Source organism: Lucilia sericata, unplaced genomic scaffold, assembly GCF_015586225.1.
Source record: "Lucilia sericata isolate MDLA Ls3-8-SP2 unplaced genomic scaffold, ASM1558622v1 Contig000044F_arrow, whole genome shotgun sequence".
Classification (NCBI taxonomy): domain Eukaryota; kingdom Metazoa; phylum Arthropoda; class Insecta; order Diptera; family Calliphoridae; genus Lucilia; species Lucilia sericata.
In genome coordinates, this window is record NW_023994082.1 from 77,893 (window position 1) to 101,858 (window position 23,966).

The window sequence follows — 23,966 nt, forward strand, 5'->3', positions numbered from 1 at the left end:
GCCATAAACCTCTATATATCCCGCATATTTTGGGTTTCAAATCGACTAGTGCGTTTTTCATTGAAATAATTCCATATTAATTTGGCCCCTCTACATGTAGCAAACCTTACGGATTGCTACTGAAACAGAGTTAGAGATTTGCAGATGAGATCCCGTTTTAGCTAGCCTTGGTAGATCATTAATAAAAGTAGAGACACTCGGCTATGGACAAAAATTCCAATATTACTCTTTCCATAAAGTGTTCATGGACAGTATACGTGCCCAAAATTATTGATGTTCATTAGATGGGTCTTATTTTATTATGTCTAAAATAAACTTAACTTTAAAGGTTTTAAATCTGAATTTTTTTTTTAAATTTTCTTATAGTGAACTGTTAATAGTATAATAAAATTTTCAAAATTTAGCCTTTTTAATGCTAAATAAGAAAACGGAAAAAAGGCTAGAAAATACCAGAAGCTAAAATATATATTTCGAGGCTAAATGATAAATAGAAAGGCTAAATCTAGCCTTAAAAGTGCTAACCTGGCAACACTGATTATAACACTCTTGCTTGTTTGTTACTTCTTTAGTTCACCGATACGTATGAGTTTTAAACATTTGCACATATCAATCATACGCATTTTAGGAAACTTTTGTATTGTTTTGGCAGAAATTACAAAAATAATATTCTTATACAGAACCGTATTATGAAGTACAAAAACAAGCTGGGCCGACTATATTACACCCTACACCAATTGTGGGTATATTTAAAATGTGATTTGTTTTATATAGTCAACTATTTATTGATAAAAAACTGATTTACTGCAAGTAACTTTGTATGGGGGCATCGCAATATTAATGTTTAAAACTCTGTTATGGAGGTTTAACACAATTTCTGAGGGCAACTGTATATGGCGGCTAGAGTCAAATGAGGCCCGCTCAGTACAATTATATAAGCATTTATGCTTAACAATGCACATAATTATATTTGAAGGATACTGTTGTAAGAGGTCAATTATATAAGCATTTATGCTTAACATTGCACATAATTATATTCGAAGGATATTGTTGTAAGAGGACTAGGTGAAGAAAGAAAACGTATGTGTCGAATCAATTTCATCATCAAATTATCTTAAAATCGATCGACACATCAGCACAAATTGAATATCCAAAAAAGAAAAAATAATACTTAATTATTGTCTAAAACAAAATATTTTTATCAAAGGTATTTAATTTCAAATCACTGTATTGTCAGTCTCAATTTAGTACCATAAACATTATAATATTTTCCACTATTATACAACTTTAATAACGCCTTGATGACCACTAATACATGAAAATGTTCGTCCCTACTTCAAAGACACATCCCCCTTAATTTGATGTAGATTTTTTCGAAAACAAATTTTCATGTTCTAAAATTAAATCTGTCTAGCCAAATATAATTATGTCTTTTTGTAACACGTGTAATGTAGTGCAAAAAAATGTTACCACCTACATTTCTTCAATATGTATAGTCAAAATATTTTCGTGACCTAATTTGAATAATAAAAAAAAAATTACAAATATTTTGTTCTATTCAAGTTAGACAAATATTTTGCTTAATATAAACAAATAAGATTTAACAAAGATTTTTAATAAATATAATTTTAAATTAGAAGAAAATTTGAATTATTTAAGAAATACTTTAAAGAAAGACAGCTTTAAATTGTAAGAAATTTTTTTACGAACAACGTAAAAACTCTATTAAAAATGCAGTCATGATCACGAAGCATAAAAGTTGTCTATTGAAAGCATAAGCATTTTTAACATATATATGTTTACCTTCAATATTAACAATACATATACATACATATTACTTAGTATAATCTACTAACAAAAATCATTATTAGATATAAGCTCTTCAAATATTTACAAATTTGTTGCAATCTAAAGTTATTTTCTTTTGGTTGATTTTTTTTTCTATCCTTTTGTCACCCTCATATCAACTTAATTTTCATTAAAAACAAACTGTCATCAATTCTTTTAAACATATCTTAGGTTATATTTGTAGGGTTGGGTGAGTGTGTGCAGACAAAACACTACTGTCAGCACATTTTACTCTTTTTCAACAGTGGCTGCTTGCTGCCACAAACAATTGCAGTGGCAGTAAAAACGTTTTCACACACACACACACACACTTATAAACAGAAGTGTTTTGTGTTTGTTCAAATTTTGTATGTAAGTTGTATGAAAACACATGCAATTTAGCTGCTTTTGAACTGCAATATATGTACAACAACTTTTGGTTTGATATTTACATGTTTTGCATGCCTTAACAGAAAATCAACCTAAGGCACGTTTTTAGCATGAAGTACAAGAATATCAGAACAACATGCCACAACCACAACTAACTGAAAACGGAAATCCCTTAAAACGTCGCTACACACACATATATACACAGAGTTTGTGGGTAGAGAAGTGTGTGTACACTATAATAAAGATTGCTTGGGAATAGTAGCAGTAGTAGTAACAACAATATTTAGAAGAAATAAGATGAACAAAAACAACATCAACAATAATAATGATAGAAGCAGCAGGAGTTAAAATAAAAAAGACGCTGTGAAGAATACTTGAACTTCAAGCTGAGGTTTAGTCTTTTGTACGTAGATATATTCACACATACTCCTTCGTAAGTACGTACGTAGTGTATAGTTAGTTGCAACACGGTTGGTTGGCTAGATGTATGGAATATAAAGATGAAGTACATACATATGTATGTGTACACAAGTATGAGAAGCTTTCAAGAAATTATAAATTGTTGAAGGATGTGACATGCTACATAAAGTTGAAGGAGGTTGAATAGACTTAAAGATTCTTTGTGGCTATCAAAAAAGTAACACAAATATATAACATAAGAACAAATGTAACGAATCATGTACACCTTATTTGGTCACAGTAATGTTGCATAAAGAAGGTATTAAAAAAAGAAAAATCTCTAGTTGTCGCTTCGAAACATAAATGTCTATAGAACATTCTCAATTGACTTCACTTTAGGAGTATCAAAAAAGTTGATATCTGATTTCATTATTAGGAATAATTTAACTCAATAAACTCTACAATGACTTTAAATATTGCAAACCTAGAAAGCCCTTTGACTGCTGTTGTAATATCCATTGATTCGTTTTTCCAAGTATAAATATTGCATGGATTTTGCTGTTAGTATTCTGAGGTGTTACAAATCAAACGAATACAAGGCAATGCTTTCCAACTTCCTTTTTCTAATGGTAAATTAAAAAAAAAGAAAAACTACCAAAGAAAACAAACAGGAATAAGACATTTTGTTTTAAGTGTTATTTATATTAGCGTGTATGTCTGTACCTACGTACTTTTGTATTGTTAGTTTACACGTGTATAAGACAGTATGCGAAGGAGTTCATGTATTTGCATGTATGTACATAAGCGTGATAAAGTACTAAAGTATATTTCCCATCTTAGATGTTAGTATGTTGTATTTTTGTTTGTTTTATTTTTCTAAAGGAGTTTTTGAGTTTTTCTTTTAAAACAAAAATATGCCACAACAAAAGTAATTGTTATGCATGCTTTAATGTTTTGCAAGATTTCTACACATGCTTTTTTTTCCTACCTTTCATTTTTTTTTTTGTTGAGAAAACTAAACAACTTCGTTCATGCCACTTTTTATTTGAAGCTACAAAACGGTATACAAACAACCATTCATTCAAATTAATTTATGCATATAGCACGCATAGAACTAAGACAAATGAGTTGACATCTCAGGTAAAGCACTTTCATGTGCGTGGCTTTTTAACTTTGTAACAAGCAGCAAAAAAACAACAAAAAAGTCAACAACTTTTTGTTCTCATTTCCTTTTTTACTTATTTGGTTCTTACACAAAAAAAAACTTAAGATTTTTGTTGGTGGCAATTTTTTTTATAAAAACTGTTTTAGGATATTTAAGAGAAGAAATACAAATAAAAGTTTTGCTTTAGACACATTGGGCAAAAATGAAAATTAAGTTAAGTAATGGTTGACTTAAATAACCTACAAATATATCAAACTATTCAATATCTATCCATTTGTTTATGTATTTTGAAAATAGCTTGACTTGAGAATAGTATTATTAACTTTTATCTTTCGATTAAAAATTTTAAAAGGGATCAATTTATTCGTATTTATTTCATAAAAATATATGATCAAAAACGTTTTAAATAACAACATAAATAGTGAAAATAAAATATTTTTGTATAAAATCAAAAATAAATAGTAATTGAATATACAATTTTTGTTAAAAGTAGATTGAACCGTAACAAATAAAATAATTGAAAACGATATCTAACTAATTGAAATCAAATTTCAGTTTTTTCTGTGTAAGAATATTAAGTTTGAGAATTCATAAGTTTCAAACAAAATTGCTTTAAAATAGCTATGAAATTGAATTGATTTGCCTTTTCATAAGGCTTTCATTCAAAATAAGTTCAGTATTAATAAATCGCTTCAATATACATATGTCATATATTCAATAAACATTAAATATGCTATTTATATTATAAAAAATAAATTACAAACTCATACATAATCAATACTATCAAATATGCAATCCGATCAATAATTGACGTTGAATATGTACATATGTCTGTATGTGGACCAGTTTTATTCAGTTTTCAAAAAAATTAATATACACCCAGCAAAAACCCGCACTTGTACTTACTCAACAATATACTTTTCAATGACAACTAATTACTTAGAAGTACTTCGATAACACACTATTTGTCAGCGAGCGTGATAAGTACTTGCCTCGAATGACATCACTGTGTTAAAGTAATGAGTTAAAATGCTAATGAAGAACTAGCGAAAAGAGATTTTATTAGCTTTTTACACATTACTTTTCAATGTTAGTTTTTCCTGGGTATTTAAAAGATACAAATAAGTATGATGGTATGATAATTATTATTGCAATTCCAGGAAATTGTTCAGTGCATTGATGAGAGTTCAATTGTCTATACTAAGGCGAAAAATGTACTTTCGTTTACTGTTTTTTTGTACGAAGAGAACCACAGTGATGTTTATTTCGCTCACTTAGTTTTCTCTTTTGAATTATATTGTCTTTATGCGTATAGTGGTAAATAATGTGGTTCCTAGCCTTTAAAATTTAACTAACTAACTAACTAACTAACTAACTAACTAACTAACTAACTAACTACTAACTAACTAACTAACTAACTAACTAACTAACTAACTAACTAACTAACTAACTAACTAACTAACTAACTAACTAACTAACTAACTACTAACTAACTAACTAACTAACTACTAACTAACTAACTAACTAACTAACTAACTAACTAACTAACTACTAACTAACTAACTAACTAACTAACTAACTAACTACTAACTAACTAACTAACTAACTAACTAACTAACTAACTAACTAACTAACTAACTAACTAACTAACTAACTAACTAACTAACTAACTAACTAACTAACTAACTAACTAACTAACTAACTAACTAACTAACTAACTAACTAACTAACTACTAACTAACTAACTAACTAACTAACTAACTAACTAACTAACTAACTAACTAACTAACTAACTAACTAACTAACTAACTAACTAACTAACTAACTAACTAACTAACTACTAACTAACTAACTAACTAACTAACTAACTAACTAACTAACTAACTAACTAACTAACTAACTAACTAACTAACTAACTAACTAACTAACTAACTAACTAACTAACTAACTAACTAACTAACTAACTAACTAACTAACTAACTAACTAACTAACTAACTAACTAACTAACTAACTAACTAACTAACTAACTAACTAACTAACTAACTACTAACTAACTAACTAACTAACTAACTAACTAACTAACTAACTAACTAACTACTAACTAACTAACTAACTAACTAACTAACTAACTAACTAACTAACTAACTAACTAACTAACTAACTACTAACTAACTAACTAACTAACTAACTAACTAACTAACTAACTAACTAACTAACTAACTAACTAACTAACTAACTAACTAACTAACTAACTAACTAACTAACTAACTAACTAACTAACTAACTAACTAACTAGCTAACTAGCTACCTAACTAACTAACTAACTAACTAACTAACTAACTAACTAACTAACTAACTAACTAACTAACTAACTAACTAACTAACTAACTAACTAACTAACTAACTAACTAACTAACTAACTAACTAACTAACTAACTAACTAACTAACTAACTAACTAACAAACTAACTAACTAACTAACTGACTGACTGACTGACTAACTACCTATATGTAACCTATATGTAACTTTTTCTGAAGGGGGCCTTGTCAATTGATCTTCGTAAAGATTAGTAGAGACTTATAAGACTCTTATAAAGCACTGATCTTCATAAAATTTAGTAAAGAATTTTCGTTTTTCACAAAATTGCTTACATCGAATTTCATCACAGTACTGATATTGTTTACCTTGTTATGCGTGTTTAAAATGAATCCGGAGGGCCACTTGTATAGGAACCAGGCGAAGTAGTGAAGCGATCAATACAAAACGTCTTGGACACAGAGACGGAGGGACAGACACCCACTAAAGTGGTGTAGAGTATAAAGATATATTATATATTTTATATATTTTAAATTTTGAAGTTCCCTAATGTATACACATACTCGTATATACATATATACATATTTATTTATATATCACGCATTAAAACTATAAAAGTTTCTCTTGTTGTTACTTTTCAGCATTGTTGCCAAAGTTTTTGCGATTGTATGTAGTATGTATGTATATGTTTGTTTTCTACTTGAGCTTAATAGCGATTATCCTGTGTTCAGCATATCAATTGCTTTACTTTCATTTATAGTGTTTATGCCATTGTATGTATGTGTGTATGTTTATGTTTGAGAAAGCATGAGTATGTTTATGTCGATGTGTGTAAAATACTTGTATAAGTATTTATGCATGCATGTTTATTTTTTGTTGCGTAAGTCAGCGGGATTTTATATGAATATCTAATGGATAAAAGGATTTTCGTAAAATGATACCAGATGAAATTATATGTATAATATACTTTTTTTATTCATTTTTTTCTCTTTTATTCATCATTTATGTTAAGAATTGTCTGCAAATATATAAAGAGTAATAATAATATTAAAACATTACGATATTTTTTAAGATGTCAATATTAAGTTGTACTTTTTTTCTGCTTCGATTTCGATGTAATGATGCAATCATGTATGAAATCGGTTTTATTTTTAAGAAATAAATATAAATGAATGCAAAATTTATTGATAGGATAGATATGTGGAAGGTAGTAAAAGTATCATTGATTTTAAATATCACTGATAATAAAGTCAAGTTTTTACCCATGTTTACTTGTTTAAGAAAAATTTTGATAATTATTTGATGTCCTTTCCTAAATATTATTATCAATAGAGGGTTTTACTCATAATAACTTTTAAGTTTTCAATTAAAGAACTAACTAAAATAAACTAACAACTTTTCACTTTTAATATTTTTTTTTTTTTAACAAAAACTTTTTTAAATAAAAATAATTTCTCGTTTGTATTCAAATTTCCTTATTTTGTTTATAAACAAAGTCCCCTTTTTGCTTACTAAGTATGAATTTTTAAAGTATTTTTCAACATAATTCTTTAAATCTTTAAAAGCATGAATATTTTTGGAAATTTTATTCTTAAATGTATATTTTTTGTTGCAAATTTGAATAACAGAGCCCTTAAGATAATTTACATATTGAATGTAACATAGATAAATACAAGCTGTATTTAACTTTGTCCTTTATCATTGGAATGATATGATTTGCTTATATTTTTTTAAGACCTTTTAATTTTTTCCCATTTTTTTCCAAATGGAAGTTTTTTTGTAGATTTTTTTTTATTTAAAGTACCCTGCAGCATTTTTAATAACAACCACAATGTTATCAATTTTTTTCGTTTCATTTATGTTGTATTTGTCTGTGTGTAATATTGTATTTTTTTACCCTATAAGGACAATATTTCTATACAGTTTTGTTTGTATTAAAAAGCATCTACATATTATATAGTCTGTTTGTATTTAAACAAATTTGTGACTATGATGTTCTGCATTTTAAGTTATAGATGAAGGAAATAATATTAAAATCGTGTTCTTTCCTTAACCAAAAGGATTTTTATTGTGGTATTCACGCAACAATGTCAAATTTTATAATTATATATTGATAATTTTTGGAAAGGTGGTAGATGGTAATAAAGGAACAAATGTTTATGGTTACTTTTGAGACAATTATTAGATATTAATCCTTAATAAAACATGATATGTAAATATGTGCTATTGATTCAAAATTTCCGAAGTAATGTCTGTCTTTTGTTCAGTTCTAAACAGGGAATCGTTAGTTAATATTTTATATCGAACACAACTACTTGTTCAATGCTTTAAATTTAAAAAATGGACATCAAATAAATGCTTTTTATACCCACCATAATGATTTTGTCATTCCGTTTGTAACACATTGAAATATTGGTTAAAGACCCACAAAAGTATATATATTCTGGGTCCCTATTAAAATCTAAGACAATCTAGTCATGTTCGTCCGTCTGTCTGTTGAAAGCACGATAGAATCCGAAAGAAAAGAGCTAGGGACCTGAAATTTTGCATAAATATTCTATATTGCTTTTGGGAAAATGGGCAATATCGGCTGATGTTTTCATCTAGACCCCGTACAAGTGCCCCCCGGAATACACTTTAAACACACAGAACTACTATAAAGAACGAAAATATATGTCGACGAAATTCGACATAAATTAGTTTCGCATGACCCAAAATCCCAATTTTATTAGGATGGACTCATAATTGATCCTACTCCCCATATAAGGTCCCCTTCAGAAAATGACTTTAAAGCTCATAACTGACTAAATATACTTACGAGCCAAAATCTCTCTATTCAATTTTATGAGGATCGGTCCATAACTGATACTGGCGCCCATATAAGGTCCCCTTCAGAAAGTATACCGATGAAATTCGATACAAATAAGTTCCTTATGAGCCAAATCCAAATTCTATCTATAGTAAGGATTGGAACAAAATTGCTCCTTTTTACCTATAGTAAGGATTGGAACAAAATTGCTCCTTCCCCATATAAGGTCCCCTTTACTTTATCGCTCAGTACAGGTCTAAAAATACGAGTACAACGATGAATTTCGACATAAGCAAGATGTATATAAACCAGAATCAGGCTACCAAATTTTATGAAGATTTGTTCATAATAGCCTATATATAAGTTTCCCTTCAAGAAAGGGTTTTACTTATTTAAAATATAAAACAAAGTCTATATACAACATTTTATGAGTATCGGTTCATAATTGATCCTACTCACATATAAATTACTTTTACGCATTTGACCAAATTAAAATTACGAGTACAGCGACGAAATTCGAAACATATAAGTGTTAAATGAACCGAAATCTTTCACCTAATTTTACGACAATGGGTCCATAATTGACCCTACTGCCCATATATGTATATGTACACATATATGTATATTATATGTTCATTGATTTAAAATTTGTCAAACATATTTTGTTAATTCGAAGGAGCTCGGTTCATAATTGACTTAATATTACCCTAAAAGGGGAGCATTCCTTTTACGGCATACGGTTTGATGGTGGTTATATAAGATTCGGCATAGACGAATATAACACTCTTACTTGTTTAAGATTTCATATTTTAATAAAACGTATAAAAAATATAAACTAGTCTTTAGCCTAGTGAAAATGCTAGTTCGAAAACAAAAAAATAGTCTAGACTGTAAATTAGGTCATATACTAGTCTCTGAAGTGATATATGCAGTAGTAGTGCACATACTGTCAAGTCTTTCGGGTATGTATTTTCTGTCTTCAGTCTGGAATATTTTCTAGGTTATCTATTAACTTTCCCATCGACTAGTCTACTGAATATTATACAGAATAGTCCTTAGATTAGTGAGAGGACTTCTTAACAGCCTAGTCTATAGCTCACATAATTCACAGACTTACCCAGAGGCTAGTAAATAGATCAGTTAAGGTAGTTACTACACAATATTTCAATTATAAAATTTATTTTTGTTTTTAAGTAAGTCTTAATGAAATTAATTTTAAAACATTTCCCAATATTTATTTTATTAATAGGACATTTTGTAGAAATGTACATTTGTATCCTTAATATCAACTTGTATTAAAAAATTTCACTTAAAATACCTGTGTATGTACAAAAATTAATTGAAGAGAAATAAACAAGAAAAATTCCTAACAGGAATCATAAAATTTTTATAAAACCCAAAAATACCAGTGTAAGAGCAAACACCAACAGAGACATTTGTTTTACACCGACCGAATCATTTCAAATAACTCTAATATACAGTACTCTGTTAACATGTAGATACGCACACAAACAGTTTTTTTATACATATCTGCATACATACACTTACAAATTCGATGTCATACTCAAAATATAAATATGTATGTATCATACATACCTACATATATATGTATATAGAGATACCAAAACCAGGCAACTCTTAAAGGCATAAGAACTTAATTTTACCAATCAAAAGAAATCAATATATTTTTTTCCTTTTTGATTCAGCTTTGACTGCCAGCCAACATACAGCCTTTGAGATTGTTTGTTTGCATGTTGTTGTTGTTGATTTTGCTGTTGTTATTATTATTATTATTTGTACTCCGGTCCGTATAGTTGAATACTAACATCCTTTCTTGTTTATGCTGCCTTTGTTGTTGTTACATTTTGTTTTTGTATTTTATATGCTTATAAGGGTGTATGTATGAATTTATATATGAAAATGAAAAAAATATGTTATTTTTGTTGTTGTTGTTGTTTTTCGACATAGTTCGATTGAATGTACAAGATTTCAGTATTGATGATGATGTTGATGAGAATGACGATGTTGACGAATACACACACATACAACAATAACAATGTTTCTATTACCACCAGAACCACCACCATCACCACTGCCTCTACCACCACCGCCACCAACAACAACAATAACAAAAACAACGAATTTAGCTAAATTGGTACTGATTGTTAAATGAGAAGGCAAAACGATAATAGAATCACGATAGTGGGGTGGGGGTGGGAAAAAAAATGCAAAAAAATTTGAAAAATAAGAAAAAATATGAAAAACAAGAGGGAAATTTTAATCGGTCGACCATGGTTTTATAAAACCCTATAAGTTTAAGATGTATTTATATGGAAGTTATTGACAGTTCATATGTACTTGAATTAAAAATTTATTGTTTTATTTTTGACATTTGAGAAAAATGAAAAATACTCTTGGAAATCCGTCCCTCAATAAACTAAATAAAATAAAATTTGTTGAATGTATTTTTTACAACAACACATCCACAAACATATTGTTGTGAAGACAACACTTAACTTCTCCTTCATGTGTAGGGTATAAAGACGAAACGAAATAAATATGCGACACCATATAAAACAGGACAAGGCAGGAATTTGTTATGCGGCATATTTGTTATGCTTTTATTAAGTATTTTCGAAGAGGAGGGTTAAATAAAACAAACAAAAACAACAACATCGACTACTACTTTTATAATAACTAACAAAAAAAAAAAAACTTCTGCAGAAATTGGTGAAAAGTAAGGAAAAAAAATTAAAAAGGTTTTAGGCCATATTAATTTACAAAGAGTAAAAGTGAATGATATCAAAAAGGAAAGTTTATAGACTTAAAATAATAACAAAAAAAGTTCTGTATATATATTTCTTGGAAAGTAATCTGTAACTAATAAGAAACATTTAAATATAAGAAATACTAATTGCTTATTGGAAAATACCATCTTACTAACTAAGAATGTAAACTTAAGATTGTTAAATTAAAAATACTTAGAAAACATAAATTTTTTGCAAAATTTTTATTTACCGCAAAAATTTTTTAACCGAAAAAAAAAAATACAAAACAAAAACAATATTTACTATAAAGTGGTAAATTAAAAGTTATATTCATTTATACACTTACATACATGTTTAAATCTACATGTTGGTCATGCGTTTTTATACATACATGTAAGTTCTCTGAGAGTTTACAATTCTCTTCATTTCCGCTATACACACATTATCACATTGTGTGTATAACAATTACCATTATTTGTTATAATTTGTAAACAAAATTGATTAGTTAGAGTGTGGGAGCTTTCAGAAAATATCCTTCGACATTTGACAGATTAATATATATATTTTTTTTTATTAATTGCTTTGGTTAATTCTTTGTTTAATTTAAAAAGACATTAACAGAATACAAAATTATTACATGTGTATGTATTATTATGTAGTTTAAGTATTATTTTAGACACGTAGAATACGTATAATTAATATTTAGTGAAATGTTTAATGTTTTATGTGATTTGGTAAATTGTTTTTGATTGCGATGTAAGCACACGTTTACTTTAAGTGTAGTTTATTAAACTTCAAATTGAAATGATGGAGACATTTTGGATTTTTTACAAGAAATATATAAATTTCTAACTAAAAAAGTATTAACGTTGAATTTTTCCTTAATTTCGATATATTGTTGATGAAAGTTAATTATACCGAATTTCATTGAAATACATATGTTTATAAGGGAATTAACGCAAGAGGACTAGCTTTAAATATATCATTTATGCTTTTATAAAACATTGTAGGGATATTAGTATATTTGGCATAATTATGAGCTCCAAATCCCAATTTAGGGGTCCGATTATATGGGGGCTAGGTGAAATATCAACCAAAATCAAAAAAGTTCGTCATTGGTTCAAAGGAAATGCGTGTACCAAATTTCATCCTATTATCTTCAAAATTGCGACCTGTAGTTTGATTACAATGTTTACGTGGAGAGACAGATGGACGGACGGACATGGCTTAATTAATTTTAACAATTTGTTGACAAACAAGTTAGAGTGCTATATTCGGCTGAGCCGAATCTTAAATACCCTCCACCAGCTACTTTTATATAAATACATTTCTAATTAATAAAATATTTGTAGAAATAAGTTTTCTCATGTCTTAAATAGAAAAATCCCAAGATTTACAGCTTAAATCTATTACAATTCCAAGATTTATTGAACATTACAAACGCCATTTTCTTTATACATTTTTATAGAGCTTAGCAATATTTAGTAATTTGCATGTGTGTGAAAGATTTAAGGATTTTCAAAATATATATATAATTTGTTCTACATAATTTGATAATGTAACTAGTTAAATACGGTTAAAGCTAGTTAAATACGGATATAGACCGATCGTAAAAAATTCTTTAAGCAAAATTTCTGTACATAAAAGCTATATTTCAGTCAAATTTTGTATCTATATCGTAATTTAGTAATAAGTAATGTGTGTTTAAGTGATCTTCTGAAGGGCACCTAGTATGAGACCGAGCGCACTCATGTTATGAACCGATCGTGAAAAAATCTTGAAATAGAATTTTTGTATACAAAACTAATATTTGTGCCAAATATTGTATCAATAGCTTTATTTGGTAATGAGTAATGTGCGTTTAAGAGATTTTCGTAAAAGGACATTGTATGGGAGCAATGACCAATTATGGACCGATCGTAAAACAATTTTATAGTAATATTTCTGTGCATATAAGGAATACTTGAACCTAACGGATATCTTAATTTAGTAATGAGTTATGTGCGTTTATGTGATTTTCAGGAGGGAACCTTGTATGGGAGCTATGACCAATTATGGACCGATCGAAAAAAATGTTCACAGTAATATTTCTATGCATATGAGCAATACTTGTTCCAAAATCTATATCGTAATTTAGTAATAAGTAATGTGTGTTTAAAAGATCTTTAGAAGGGCAACTAGTATGAGACCGAGTGCACTCATGTTATGAACCGATCGTGAAAAAATCTTGAAATAGAATTTTTGTATAGTAATATTTCTGTGCATATAAGGAATACTTGCACCTAACGGATATCTTAATTTAGTAATGAGTTGTGTGCGTTTAAGTGATTTTCAGGAGGGAACCTTGTATGGGAGCTATGACCAATTATGGACCGATCGAAAAAAATGTTCACAGTAATATTTCTATGCATATGAGTAATATTTGTACCAAATTTTATATGGATATCTTAATTTAGTAATGAGTTATGCGCGTTTAAGTGATTTTCGAGAGGGGACCTTTTATGGGAGCTATGACCAATTGTAGACCGTTCGAAAAAATTTTCACAGTAATATTTCTATGCATATGAGCAATACTTGTACCAAATTTTATATGGATATCTTAATCAAGTAATGAGTTATGTGCGTTTAAGTGATTTTCGGGAGGGGACCTTGTATGGGAGCTATGACCAATTATGGACCGATGGAAAAATAAAATTTACAGTAATATTTCTATGCATATGAGTAATACTTGTGCCAAATTTTATATGGATATCTTAAATTAGTAATGAGCTATGAGCGTATAAGTGATTTTGGGGAGGGGACCTTGTATGGGAGCTATGTCCAATTATGGACCGATCCAGAAAATTTTTTCACTGAATGAATTCTATTGACATAAGATTTTAATTTGTGAAGATAATCAACATTGTGACGGAAGTTATTAACAAAAAACCCATTTTGCGGGAATATGTACTTTTGTATGGGAGGTACATGAAATTGTGGACCGATTCTAGTAGGGATCAAGATCTTGTGTAGGAACGAATATGTGGTGATTTTCATAGAATTACCTTGCATAGGTTTTTAGAAAATTACATCAGAATGTGTAAAAAATAGTTATCTTTTTGGAGGTTGTTTTAAATTTTGATTCATAACTTTTCCCGGTGTGAACCGATTTTGCCCATTTTCAATACCAAACAACTTAGGCAAATGAAAAACATTTTGGGTGAATTTGGTTAAATTCTACTGCTTTGTTTTATCGTGAGCGTGTTTTACACAGACAGACGGACAGTCGGACATAGCTAAAGCGACTCAGAATTTGATAAGGACCTTTGTTGGGTCTCAGATGAATATTTTTTGGTGTTACACACGGAATGACAAAGTTATGTATATTAAAAATTAAAAGATCTAACAACTTTTATCTTCAGTTATGATTCCAGAAATATTTATCTCAATTTGTATATCTACAAACATAAAAGCATATTTAAGAACATATTGAGTCCCTTATACTTCGATCTCAATCCTAAGAATAAACAAGTTTCTTTATATCAATTAGTTTTTAGTATAATTTTCTATATAATATTATCTACTTAAGTATATTTCAAACTATCATAATACTGGGTATAGACAATTTAACTAATATTCACCTCTATTACAAAAATTTCTCTTATACTTTTAAGACCAGATAAGGAAAAACAAACATCCTTACACCCACAACTTCAACACTTAGCTGAATAAAATACATGTGACCTTTTTTGGTGAAAATGAAACCTAAAACACAAATAGAGCATAGAGAAAACACCCAATTGGGTGTGTTAAATATAAAAAACAAAACTACAACACAACAACCTTGAAAATGTACACAAAGGTGGTGAATTTTATACCAAACAATAAATAGAGAGAGAGAGAGAGCGCATAAAAGGAGCTATGAAATTATAATGAGAGATATATAGAGAATGATTTAATGAGAATTTAGAAAAACAAATGAAATGAGTAGCAAAAGTAGCGATGTGATGAGTTTTAGTACAACAAAAAGAGAGTTGTGATGGTTTTCTTATATATAATAGAGAGCTATATTAAAAAGTTGTTATGAATAAAAACCCGGAAAATGGTTTTAGTATAACAGTTTTTAGCTCTCTTTACTCTGACTTTTAATAAAATCATGTGCTTTAGTTCATAAGGTTTGTGTATATTTTTAGTACATTTTCCTTAACATTTAGTACATGCTTTCATGTTTTGTTTGGGGGTTATAGAAGGAATTGTGTTGAGGAAAAAAAATCAGTTATATGTGCGGCATGATTTGAAATCTAGTCTATTAGCGTCTTTCATACACAACACCACGATGTTGTGTCGTGTGCTGCAAAAGTGAAGAGAATTTTTCATAAAAATTAATGAATAAAAAAAATTGAAGTGAATGAAATTATTTAAAAGAAAAATATAAAAAATTAAAATTATTTGTAAATTTAAATAAAACAAGTAAAAAAAATAAAATAATTAAATGGGAAAAAATTACTTAATTTAATAAAAGTTTGAATAATATTAGTAATAAAGAAATATTAATTCCCTTTAATGATTGTGGGTGGTCTGTGTTTGTGAAAATTTAAAAAACCAAAATTAAAAAAAAAAATATTCTTCAAATCATAACTTGTCATATGTCAACTCAAATGAAAACCATTTAGCACTTATCATCTCTACCACTTACAGCTGGTGTCAAAATACTCTCACACATATGCGTGTATTTTGAAGTACAGGTCATGTTGCATACTATTTGTAGTGTGGCATGAGGAGGGCTGGTTTACAAATCATTTAAACAGTTTCCTTATAAATTGTGGTGGTGTTTTGTTTATTTTTTTTACGTTTTTTTTATAAAATACATTTTTTGTGTGTGTATGTCAGAGTGTTTGGTGTTTTGGAGAAAAATATACATTTACATTCATAATATGTTGACAGTCATAGTCAAATTATAATGGATTTTGATTGACATGATGAATGGATGGATGATTGTATAAAATATGTATAAGAAAATTTGTTAAAAATAGCAAACAAAAGGAATCAGCTGTGTGTTATGAAAATAAATGGAAATAGTGGAAAAAAATAAAGAAAATTATTGAAAATTAAGTTGCAAGAAAACTTAAAGTAAAGCATATATTTCATAAAAATAAAAACAAAAATATTGTTATATAAAATTTAATATAAGAAAAAAAGTAAAAATAGTGAAATTAACAAAAATACATAAACATAAAGTTTAGATACTTACATATATTTAAAAGAAAGTCCCCTTTAAGTGTAAATAAAATATACAAAATATTTAATAATTAACCTCTAACTAAATATTATTCAAAAACAAAACCCATCTTAGGGTCTAACATACATATATAAAAACACATACATTGACATAAAAAGTTTAAAATAAAAACCCAACTAATCCCTAACAGGCAGCCAGATTCTATAATACCAACACCTGTCAACGTCAAAAAAAACCAAAACAAAATAGAAACAAATAAAAACTTTTGAAATTAAAACGAGAAACAAAATCACAACCAATTTTAATTAAAAGTTTTAGTAAACAATAATAAAGGCCATCAATTTAAATAACAAAAAAAAAAAAAAAAAAAAACATATTTTCCATATACAAATTCATTTCTGTCTACATAGTTGAAAATCTATAAAAATAAAATAATTAAAAATTTATAGAAAAAGTACAACAAAACAAATAAACCATAAGCTCTTTTTCCAACTGCAACCACTATTTGAAATGGATTAAACAGCAAAAAAAAAAAATAAACTATGTCAGCTTGTTGTTATTAAAACAACCACAACAACAATATAATAAAACAACAACATCATCTAACAAAACTTTTTCTCACTAAAAGGTAAATATGTTTTAACAATTATTTCTATGTATTTGCAAAAAACATTTACAATATTTAGGCATGTCACAGTTTAACCTAAAACATTAATTACAAATTTAATAAATCTATATTTTAATAGTTTAAAACTTAAACAAATATTTTGTTAATTAAAAACATTTTCCATCAAAATTATTTCCTATACATATACATATGTAATAGCAACCTGTGATATGCCTTTAAAACTAATATTAATCCATTTATGTAAAATGTTATTAGTTTTTACAACATTTTACCATTTATTTTTTAACATTTACTGACATACATTTAATTAGATTTATATGTTTTTACAATACAATTCATTTATTTATTATAACGTTTGCATATTCATATATATATATTTTTTTTTTGCATTCTACATTGTTATCTTGTTTGTCAATTAAATTTATGTATCCTTCATCGAAACCGGATATACTGTATATGACTAAAACGGAAATGTGTTTGAACTCATATGTTAGTTAATTGCATTGTAAACAAACCTTTTATTCTCACCACTCAGCAATTTGCCAAGTGTGTGCCGGTGTGTAAAAAGGGGGGCGGGGTGGGTTATGTCACTAATGGTTGTTATGAAGTATGAAAGAGTTTATAAATAATTGAACTGCATATTTTAATGGCAGTTGTTATATGTGTTTATAAACAAATGCTTTACATGTAATTCAAAACATTTACAGTTTTATATGTTGAACAGAGGGGGGATCACTCGACATAGGGACACATCTGCCAATACCGAATAATTTGAAAACCGAGTAATCACATTATCAAATTTTATTTTCGTTTATCGATTATCTATCATCCTTATGTCATCTAAAATTCAAATCTCTAGAATATTGACAAGTGAACATTTTTTTTAATGAAAAGGAGCGCACATTTTATGTAGTATAATATATCGTCCTATGAAACTAACCTAACCTAATGAACATTATTTAAGATAATAAAATAGTAAAACAACTAGGTCAATATCTCTTACAGATAAGCGATATTTAGGCATGTCATAGAATTCGACCGAAATTTAATTTTTCATCATCAAAAATAGAAAACGAAATTTTTTTTTGAAATGAAACCACTTTTTAAGCAATTATGACTGTTAAAACTGTTTTCTGGGGGCTACTTGTATGGGGTCTATGCGATAAAGTGGAACGATATTTCCCATTTTCAATACCCAACAAACCTTACTATAAAAAATATTTGTAGAAAATTTCAACTTCTAGCTCTTTCCGTTCGAATTCTATTGTGCTTTCAACAGACAGACGGACGGACGGACAGACATGGCCAGATCGTCTTAGAATTTAATAAAGACTCAAAATATATATACTTTTGTGGGTCTATGATCAATATTTCGATGTGTTATAAACGGAATGACAAAATCTTTTTTGATGGTGGGTATAAAAAAAGTCGTTTCGAGAAAAATTGCTTTGAGCGTTTATAGGATACGCACAATTGGGAGGAACGACGAATTTTTCGGAACGAATATTCGTCGTCAGAAATAGAACACACTTGGGTATATGAAAATGTACACAATCATTGCGTATGACGAAATTCGTCGTACGTAACGAACTATGCGATAGGTTCATTTCTATTTCTTACGCAGACGAACGACGAATTATTTGGGGAAAATTGTTTTAAAACCAATGCCGGTAGCCCGAATTTGCTGAAATTTGGCGGTTGTGAGTACAGATAACGACAATACAATATTATGTTTGAATATTCGAAATTATATTCGAAAATTCGAAGTTATGTTCGAAAAATTTTTTATGCTCCTAAAATAATCTCTGGGTCATAAAAACTAAAAATAAAATTTTCGAAAATTCGAAATTGTCTGAAATTTGGCAGTCTGGAGTACACTTGAATATTTGGAATATTTAAAATTAAGTTCGAAAATTCGAAGTAATGTTCGAAAAAATTTTGAAGCTGTTAAAATAATAAATATTCACAAAATATTCACAAAAATATAATTTTAGTTCATTTCGAGGCCAATTTCTTACATTTTCTAATTTCGAAATAATGTTCGAATAAATTTTAAAGCTGTTTAAATTATCTCAAAATCGTGGAGATTCACAAAAATATAATTTTTGTTCCTTTTTCTTACTTTTTCCAATTTCGAACAAACAAATTTTGAAACGAATTCCCAGTACGAATAATTTGATTGTGTTCCATTTGACGAATTTACGCAACGAATTTTTGTCGACTAGTTCGTCGTGCTATACGAAATTCGTCGTTCGTCCCAATTGTGCGTATACCATTAATTATATTTTAGAATTTTTAAAATAACTTTTAAACAAAACAAGGGAATTGAAAAATGAAACCAGATTCAGACAGTAGAGTCTAATATGTTTCTTTTCGTGAAAACATGAGTTTTAGTTTTAACATTTACAACAAAAAATCGATCTCACACCGAAAATAAGAGTTATATTTGAAATTATACATAAATTATATACAACAAAATATATATTATATTTACATGAACCTCTGTTTCACCTAACTCCTTCCAAAATTTAAGGCTACAAAACCGGAAAAAATTCAGGATCTAGGAAATTCAAATTTTGGAAAAAATTTAAGTTGATAAAATATCGAGATTTGTATATAAAATAATTTGATTATAAAACAAATTCTATACAAATCCAACAAATTATATCGTTTTTCTTATTTAAATGATACGTCACTACTACGTTCACCTAAGGATACAAAATTTCAAAATAATTATCAAGACCAGCATCACGGCCCAAGTTCAGATTATTTAATATGGATATTGCATAAAACTTCTACTTGCTGGAAATGTTCTAATACCGATTCAAGAGCACATAAATTCAAAGGAGCAAAAATAATATTTTTGGCAGATAATTATTGTTAAGTTGAAGAACAACTCTCGCGTCATTGCTTTTATTTTTTAAGGATCGTCAGGCTTGTGTTTGTTGTCTGCCTTTCGGCGGAATTGCGTAACTCAAAAGTTTATACCTTGGTGGGGACCTTCTAATACTCGGAACGTTTATACCCTGGTGAAGACCTTTAAAACTTTTCAACATTGCATTGGAAATTAAATGTTTACTTAGTGTTTAAAGGTTCCCAGTGACCATGTTATTTTGGGTAAGTCAAAATAACATGGTCACTTAAAATCATAAAAAATGGTTATATAAACGTTAGCTATGCTAAATTTTTGTAGCGATATTAATGGTTATGATTTTGGAAGATATACTCATGTATATATTTTACGTTATTATGAGCTAAGAGGACCATATCGGAAGATATGGTAGTATGATGGCTAGACGATTTTAACCATTTTTAACAATCTCCGTCTTTAGAATCTTAAATATATACAATCACAATATCTTGAAAATTTCGGCTTTACATAGACAGCCAGTTAGCCGGACAGATGGATGGAAGGACATGGCTTAATCCAATCAGAAACTGTTTCTGAGTCGATCAATATTCTTTTAGGTTGATGTAGCACCAATATTTTTGTGTGTTATAAACATCAGCATAAACTCATTATACACTCCTCACTAAGTATAGGGTAAAAAAAAACGATTTTTTTTAAACTAATTTCTTAAAAATATATACATACATAATAAAAAACAAGTAAGAAATTATAATCGGGCGAGGCCGACCACATAATACCCTACACCTTTGACAAAAATATAAAGTGATTTATTTGCCATAATAAAGCATTTAAATTGAATTGTACCTCGCCTCAGATATACATATTTAAGACGTTTATTGTTGAATAAAATTGGGGACATTTAAGTGAAATTTTGATAGGGGCTTTTCATAGGGGCTAGGGTCATATGAGGACCTATTATTATGGAATTCGTGAGGGTCATCAAATCTTGTATAGAACTTGGTTTTTGCAGCTTTTTGTCGAGATATGAGTATATTAAACATAATTATGAACTTAAAAGCCCTATTCGGCGGGTTCAGTTGTATGGGGGCTAGGTGAAATAATGAACCGATGTAAACCATTTTCAACAGGCTTCGTTTACGGTACCATAAAAGATCATATGCCAAATTTCATTGAATTATCTCCAAAATTGCGACCTGTAGTTTGATTTCAAAGTTTAAAAGCCCTATTCGGGGGGTTCAGTCGTATGGGGGCTGGGTGAAATAATAGACCGATATTAACCATTTTCAATAGACTTTGTCTACGGTACTATAAAAGATCATGTGCCAAATTTCATTGAATTATCTCCAAAATTGCGACCTGTAGTTTGATTTCAAAGTTTGAAATCCCTATTCGGGGGGTTCAGTCGTATGGAGGCTAGGTGAAATAATGGACCGATATTAACCATTTTCAATAGACTTTGTCTACGGTACAATAAAAGATCATGTGCCAAATTTCATTGAATTATCTTCAAAATTGCGACCAGTAGTTTGATTACAAAGTTTAAAAGCCCTATTCGGGGGTTCAGTTGTATGGGGCTAGGTGAAATAATGGACCGATTTTAACCATTTTCAATAGGCTTCGTCTACGGTACCATAAAAGATCATGTGCCAAATTTCATTGAATTATCTCCAAAATTGAGACTTGTAGTTTGATTACAAACTTTACAAGCCCTATTGGGGGGTTCAGTTGTACGGGGGCTAGGTGAAATAATGGAACGATCTTAACCATTTTCAGTAGGCCTCGTCCCTGTTACAATAGAAGATCATGTACCAAATTTCATTGAATTATCTTCAAAATTGCGACCTGTAGTTTGATTACAAGGTTGACATGGACGGACGGACGGACAGACGGACGGACATAGCTAAATCGACTCAGAAAATTATTCTGAGCCGATTGGTATACTTTAAGGTAGGTATAGGACCAATATTATTGTGCGTTACAAACATCAGCACAAACCCAATATACCCTCCCCAATGAAGTGGTGTAGGGTATAATAAAATTTTTTAACAATTTTAAAACAAAATGTATGAGGGTATTAAAATTATATAAAATAAACAAAAATATTAGTTTTGTTTTAACGCACATACACAACGAAATATTCAGTATAATTTAATCCATGAATAATGCTTTTAAAAATTCGATATTTTATACTTGCACAAATAAATTTTAATCAGCTTAAATTAATGACAATACAATAGGATAATTATAAACAAATTATATACCTTTAAATTTATTTATTTTTTTAATTATATAATTTAAAATACCAAATGAATTTGAAGAAAAAAATGTCCACCATAACTCATGAGCAGTGTATACAATGATAATTTTAAATATTTATTTCTTTTTTCACATTGTTGACACTATTATAATCCCTTTGGTAAATCCTATTTTAGTTTAATTGACAACAAACATTAACAATAAATAAATAAATAGACCATGAAGTGGGCTTAATAAAACAACAGCTGACATAGAAATTAAAGTAAAAATGAATAAAAAAGAAAAACAAAATGCTTTTTAGTCGGGTATAAAAAAAAACAGGAAACAGATGGAGATATATAAAACAAGTAAACTATAATTAAGGTATTCAAAACTAACTGACACAAGTAAAGATAATGAATGGTTTTATACTGAAAGTGATTGCTGAAAATGTGCTATATATGAACAATATAAAATTAATAACAACAACAACAACATTAAAAAACTACTGCTGCAATTATAATATAAATATTTACTGACTTTTTTACTTTTATAGCAACATTTGCAAAAGTTGGATATAGTAATTAAGTAAACAGTAAAAAATTATTTTAATAATTATGTAACTAGATAAAATTGTAATGATAATAAAAGAAAACAATTTAATTTTAATTAAATACTAGTTTTTAATTAAAACAAGTAAGAGTGCTATATTCGGCTATGCCGAATCTAATATACCCACCATTAAACCGTATGCCGTAAAAGGAATGCTCTCCTATAAATATCAAGGTGATATTACTGAAGAGGACCTGATATGAGATGTAGGGTGAATTATTGACCGTTTTTCAAAGGAATTTTTATAATTTTTTTAGACCGATTTTGGTTCATTTAAAAGAAGAAGAGTTTATATGTGGGGTAGGGTCAATTATGAACCGATCCTCATAAAATTTGGTAGGGAAATTTTGGCTCATATGAAACTTATTTTGTGTCGAATTTCTTAGCTATGCTCGTACTTTTAAAACAGATATGCCCGTTAAAGCTGTTTTTCGGGGGGTTCACTTGTATGGGAGCTATCTGAAAACGTGCACCGATATTGCCCATTTTCAATACCAAACCTTATCTATAGAGAATATTTGTGGAAAATTTCAAGCCTTTAGCTTGTTCCGTTCGGATTCTATCGTGCTTTCAACAGACAGACGGACAGACGGACAGACGGACAGACAGACAGACAGACAGACAGACAGACAGACAGACAGACAGACAGACAGACAGACAGACGGACGGACATGGCCAGATCGTCTTTGAATTTAATAAGGACCCAATATATATATGCTTTTGGGGGTT

The 23,966-nt window shown here is 28.7% G+C and overlaps 1 protein-coding gene across 3 annotated transcripts in view; it reads left to right on the plus strand.

Moving 5' to 3' along the window:
• The first annotated feature begins 16,941 nt into the window (after positions 1 to 16,941).
• LOC119614774 overlaps positions 16,942 to 23,966 on the plus strand; it is a 169,410-nt gene continuing 162,385 nt past the window's right edge. For all 3 annotated transcript variants that reach the window (XM_037970897.1, XM_037970889.1, XM_037970884.1), the window contains exon 1: positions 16,942 to 17,518. The gene's annotated coding sequence lies outside the window, so the exon portion shown is untranslated. The remainder of the gene's footprint in view (positions 17,519 to 23,966) is intronic.